The sequence below is a fragment of the Myotis brandtii genome, unplaced genomic scaffold (assembly GCF_000412655.1).
Source record: "Myotis brandtii unplaced genomic scaffold, ASM41265v1 scaffold613, whole genome shotgun sequence".
Classification (NCBI taxonomy): Eukaryota; Metazoa; Chordata; class Mammalia; order Chiroptera; family Vespertilionidae; genus Myotis; species Myotis brandtii.
In genome coordinates this window covers 2,428,814-2,435,532 of record NW_005370332.1, presented here as the reverse complement: position 1 = coordinate 2,435,532, position 6,719 = coordinate 2,428,814, and positions in this window count along the sequence as shown.

Here is a 6,719-nt window from a genome sequence, read left to right as displayed (position 1 = left end):
CCCAATCGGCCCTACCCTGAGCGTGACTAGGGGTGGCATCGCAACCTCCCGATCCGCCCTGCTCTGTGTATGACAGGGGGTGGCACCCCAACTCCCCAATCGGCCCTGCTCTGAGCCCGACCAGGGGCTGCACCTAGGGATTGGGCCTGCCCTCTGCCACCCGGGAGCAGGCCTAAGCCAGCAGTTCATTATCTCCCGAGGGGTCCCATACTGTGAGAGGGCACAGGACGGGCTGAGGGACCCCCTCTCCCCCCCGAGTGCACAAATTTTTGTGCACTGGGCCTCTAGTCTTTTATATAAGAGATATCAGAATCACTTTAGGTAATGGAGCTAATGTGGATTTTTAAAAATAAATTTTAAAAATTCTCTCCCAGGACAGATAAGGGCTTTTTTTGGTACATCAATACTAATTCTATTACCTTGAAACCTTGATTATGGAGCCAATCGGGGTACTCTTTAAATTGTTAGCAACAGTGAATAAACATTTTAATTTGAACTAGTTGTCTGATACTATTGTTATGATGCATTAAAGGAGAGAAATATTTAGTCTTCACCCTTGATACATTTGTATTTCTCCTTTTAAAATCATTGTTGTAAGGCATGCTTACTGCCAGTTTGCATTTTGTATCAGAACTATGTGCTCTAGCTCTTCAGAGATTCAGTGCCTAATTTTTTGCTTTCTCACCTAAGGAAATTATTTCCTTCATATGATCAATAGAATAATTGTTCTTGTTATCTTTTTAAATAAAAGCAAGCATTAAAAGATCATTTCATTATGGGATCTAACTGAAATCCAACTACTAGAGTCCTTTTAGAAGATAAAATAAAGAATATGTTAATATTGTCTATGTTCATGTGCAGAAATTTTCAATATCTTATTCTAATTAATAAAGATCAAACTGGGAGTTGCCATTACTACATATTCTAGAGAACTGGAAAAAGAATTTCTATGAAAAAAAATCATGTGTATAAGCAGCAATTTTCAACCTTTTTCATCTCATGGTGCACATAAACTACTAAAATTCTGCAGCACACCAATAAATATATTTTTTACTAATCTGACAAAAAAATAGATATAATTTTAATTCACTTGCACCAGAAAGCTATTGTTTTGTTGGCTGTTTTCTTTTTCTTTTCTTTTCTTTTCTTTTCTTTCTTTTTCAATCTAAGGGAAAAGAGGTCAGTGCCCCTGACTTAATAGTCAGGTATTGCATGTTTTAAATATTCTTGTGGCACATCAGTTGAAAATCGCTGATATAAAGTATAACATTTATTTTTTCTTGCTGGCTGACATCCTTTAATATACAAGTGATGTGCATAGAATGTCTAATATGTGAATAAAATAATGATTTCTTTCCTCCTCCACCATGTACAGCGATGTTTTAGCTTCCTTTGCTTAAACTGACTTCTAGAAGGAAGGCTATCTGATTTGTTTGTTTCATTACTGTCAAACAATACTGTCACTAACAGCAATACTGTTACTTCCTCTAACAATAATGATAAGCACCACAACAGTAATAGCATCAGCTACCCTTTGTTTGACTAGCTGCCATATGACATGTACTTTATAAATGTTATTTTCAATCCTCACAACTCCCCCAAATCGGTATACTATTATTCTCTCCATTTTTACAGATGAATAAATAGGCACAGAGAAGTGAAATGATTTGCCCAAGGTCATCGGGCTGGAAAATGCAGGGGCTGATACTCAAACACAATTCTATTAGAATCTGAGCTTTTCCCGGTAGTCATACTATGGAGCTTCTCCTTCCCATCTTAGCCTTTGTTGATTATTCTATAAGTTCATTCCCTCTTCTCAGCATTCTTCCTTTTTGTTGTTTACTTCTATTTCTCCTTCCTTTCACCCATATCACGCCTAACCCAGTCTGTCTTATCAAACTGTTTTCCCTTTCTTGGCAGTCTCCCCTCCATCCGTCCCTCCCTCTCAGTCAGTCTCCTCTTAAAATATAAACCAAGGATAATTAGTACTCATCACCAGCCTGAAATGATAACACCTTAACATCTGCCAGATATCTCACTTCTCCAAGGTAGGAATCACTTTGGGATACTACTGAAGAGAGGAGGGCTGATTCAGTGTACAAATCAATTGAATCAGTTACATGGACTTCCTAGAATCAATCAGAGATCAGTTTATGAAACCAGTACCAAGATCTCTACCAACACCCATGGTCAGGAGGGCTTATAAATAAAATGAAGTCCAGGTCTATTATCAGTATTCTTATAGTTGTTAACACAGTGGAGTACTGCAACCAGTCACTGGTAGTTAAGATTTTAGGCTTCCCATTACCCTGTGTTTTGGGGATACTATTGTTTTCAGGCTTAAGAGTGGTGATACACCCGTCTTGTAATTACATAACACTAGCTAATGCCTCAGTGTGCATTTACAGGCTGATTCATTTGTTTAGATCTTTTGTGTCTAGAAATAATGAGAGCTATATAATTAAGACTTACTGGGAAATATTATTTTTAAATGAATGAAAAATTAAAACACAACCTCTTACATAATACCTTTCCATTAAATCATTTTACCAATTTGAACTGCTCATTCCAATGAGGTGTACCAAGTGAAATAGGTGCAATGCGTATTAGTCTCATTTTTCTAAATAACTAAGAGAAAAACACTCACACTGCTGTTTCATAACTTCATCATGAAAAAAAAAATCTGTGGAGCTAGAAAACAGCAACATTTCCTGATATAGGTATTAAATTCTATTACCTATTCTAAGATGTCCAGTTTACTGAATCATAGTGGATATGCATGGAACTTCTTTCTAACTACTGCTTTTAACCATGGTTTGCTAAGTCTCCATTTTCTGAACCTTAAAAATACCTCAGGAGTAAAACCGACACTATTTGCATGACATGACATTATATATACAAAACCATAAGCACTCCTCAACCCAAAATTGTTAGAACTATTGAACAAATTCATTAAGTTGCAGAATACAAAATCAATATACAAAAATGTGTTGTATTTCTATACACGACAATGAAACAACACCTGACACCTGTTAGAATGGCTACTATCAAAAGGATAAGAAATAATAATTGTTGACAAGAATGTGGAGAAAAAGGGAACATTTGTCCACTGTTTGTGGGAATGTAAATTGGTGCAGCCACTATGGAAAACAGTATAGAGTTTCCTCAAAAAATTAAGAACATAACTACCAAAAGACCCAGCAATTCCACTTCTGGGTATTTATGTGAAGAAAACAAAAACACTAATTTGAGAGAATATATGCATCCCCTATTTTTATTGCAGTGTTATTTACAATATTCAAGATATGGAAACAACCTATGTGTTCATTGATGGATGAATGGATAATGAAGATGCGGTATACATATACAATTCAGACATAAAAAATAATGAAATCTTGCCATTTGAAACAACATGGACGGACTTTAAGGGCATTATGCTAAGTGAAATAAGTCAGACAGAGAAAAAAATACCATATGATTTCATTTATATGTGGAATCTAAAAAATAACAACAAAAATAAAATGCTCATAGATACAGAGTACAGACTGGTAGTTACCAAAGGCAAGGGGGTGTCGTAGGTATAATGGGAGAAGGGGGTCAGATGTGAACATTCAATTATAAAATGTATAGTCATGGGAATGTAATGTACAGAATGGCGACTATAGTTAATACTATTGTATTGTATATTTGGTGGGTTTTGTTTTGTTTTGTTTTTTTATTGATTTCAGAGAGGAAGGGGGAGAGAGTGAGAGATAGAAACATAAATGCTGAGAGAGAATCATTGATTGGCTGCCTCCTGCACACCCCCACTGGGGGTTGAGCCCACAACCCAGGCATGTGTCCTGACCTGGAATCAAACCGTGACCTCTCAGCTCATAGGTCGAAGCTCAACCACTGAGCTATGAGCCAAGTATTGTATATTTGAAAGTGGCTAAGAGAGTAGATCTTAAGGTTTTCATCACATACACAAAAATTTTGTGACTATGGTGACAGATGTTAACTAGTCTTATTGCCATGATCATTTCACAATATATACAAATACGTTGTACACCTGAAATTAATATAGTGTTATATGTCAATTATTCCTCAACTTAAAAAAAAGTAAAAAACACATGAGGAAAACAAAACAATACCTCAGGCATATCCCGTAGCTTTTTGGTCACTTGTAGGTATTAAAAAGTCCAAACTAGTCCAACCCATTTTAAAACTTGAATTCATTGCTTGTTTACTGTTCATCTTCTCTCTCCCTCCAGTAACAGCCAGACTTCAGCTCAAGGAACTTGGAGTGGTGAGGTAATAAATTGTTCTCTTTCATTCCTCCCCTGTCTTTCAGAGTCCCTTTCTCCTTTGCAGGATTGGGGATGGGAAGAGCTCCAGTTCTAATCGGCATTCCGCTGTCACTGCTTCCCTGCCTATGAATTACTGGTCATCAATGCCTTCTACAAGGCAGGTATCCACGTAAGGAGGGCGTGTGAGGTCGTCTGGAACTGTATGTGCACGTGACTCCTCTTCTAACTATTCTCTGACATACAGTTGCAACCTCCTCCAAGCCGGCCTCACTAGTATATCTCAGAGCCTCTGTCTGCAGGGAACACCTCCATCACCTGGAAGCCCTTGGGTAGCATACTGGCAAGAAGACTCAAGCCTGGCTACCTTTGGTGGCATCCATTTGACCAATGGAAAACACACATAGTTTCTTTGTCAAATTGGGAGTTCAAGCTGTCCCAGTGACATCTCCTTTCTTTGCCTTGCCATCTCTCTTCTATTAAGTTTTCCTGCTACCAAAAAGTCATAGGGGACAAGTCAGATGGTCCATTATATAAGCAAAGGTTAAAACAAAAAAATGGCATGACAGTCTCCTTTTATGCCCAGCCCTGCAATTTCTGGCAAGCAGTTATCTTAGAGTCCTCTCCACCTGTACTTGGTGTTGGAGCATTTCTCCTTTTCCCCTTTAAGAAAAAAAATAGAAAACTATAACACTTTACACTTTACACATATAACATTTTATACTTCACACATATAACTTCTCATCTGATCCTCCTAACAACACTATGAAATAGGTGGCAATTGTATCATTTTGAGGAAACTGATTCCCAGGCCCATGCTCTTTGCTGGAGCCCCACTCAAACACTGACTTCAGAGATTCTGCCTTATACATGCAACTAGACTGACATGAAAACCTTTGGGACCTCTGTAATAAAATCTTGGAAAGGGTTGGTCCAAGACAAAGAAGCCTTATTTAGAATCTCATTCTACTGTATTAAAGCAAGGTTCTGGGGCGGGGGGGGAAGGCTACTTGGCACATAAACACACTAAGTGCTATGGAGAAGCTTTTTAAGGACGGTATTAGAAAATTGTGTAAGACAATAAATAATCAAGTGCTAAATTGTGAGTACAGATTTAAGTGCTCAGATAATTAGAATAGCTAGGGAAAGTTTCACAGAGGACATAGGATAAGTCTTGAAACAATTAGGACTTATGGGACAAGTTAACTGTAATCAGGCAAGAATGAGCAGAAAACCATGATACAGTTCTGACTAGAGCAAAAGATTTTGTGTTGGAAAGGGGGTGTAGAAGAAATGGTTGGCTTATTGCAGATTACCAGTCTACAAGATTCATGGACAAGGGACCTTGTCTTGTTCAATAGTGTATGCTCAGTGTCTTGAAAAAGGCCTGGAGCATAGCAGGCTCAATAAATATTTGTTGCTTGCTGAACCGAAGAGTAGATATGCTTGAATCTAGATTCCATACTATAGGCAAGAGGGAGCTTTCAGAGTTATCATCAAGAACAGAATCACATGAGAATTTTCTAAAGTGCCTTTAAAATTACTTCAAATTTTATTTTGTATCCAGTCTTTATCCTATTCTACTTAAGAATATCTCAAAGTATATAAGGTAAATCAATTGCATAGTTGATAGGACTGCAAATCGGTATAAATTTCTGGAGGGCAATTTGGCAACATGTATCAAACAGTTAAAGAATTTTCATACCCTTTGACCTAGTATTCCTTATAGAATGTACCAAGGAAACAAAGATGTAAACAAAATTTTAGCATAGTTGAGAAAAGCTGATAACACACTGAATGAACATTTTGTGACTAAGTAAATTTTATAGTATTAGTCAACCAACAAAATTTTAGTTGTAGAATAATAACATAAAAATGTAAACATACACACAAATAGATTGGTTATTTTCTGAACTCTGTGCCCTATGGCTCCCAGTACTTTTTATTTCCTTCTTCCTTGCCACACTCCTCTGCACCATGTCTACTGCACACACGTGCTCAGTCAGCCAGTTGGAGTGAAAAACTACTTACAGCTTGGCAATCTCAATGTATAAACCATACACTGATTAGGTAAATTGCCGGTACACAAGCCTATTATTTAAATTAGTTAGACATAGCTTACTTGTTAATTAGGCCCTTTAAAGAGACTGTTGCTCTAGATTTTTCTCCAAGGCTGGTTAGCCCACTAATTTGGCTCTCTTCTTTCCTGACAGACTAGCAGGCCCATCCCTCAGAGCTGAAGTAAAATTGCATGTTCTGAGAGTCCTCCAAAACTATATAGCATATAGTATTTATTTTACATACTGATGATAAAAGTAATTCTTTTTGCTAAAAAAAATTACAAAATAAAAGTATAAAGTAAAAACAAAAGTCATCCATAATACCTCCACCCAGATGCAACCACTGTTGTTGGGACATTCACTTTATTTATGT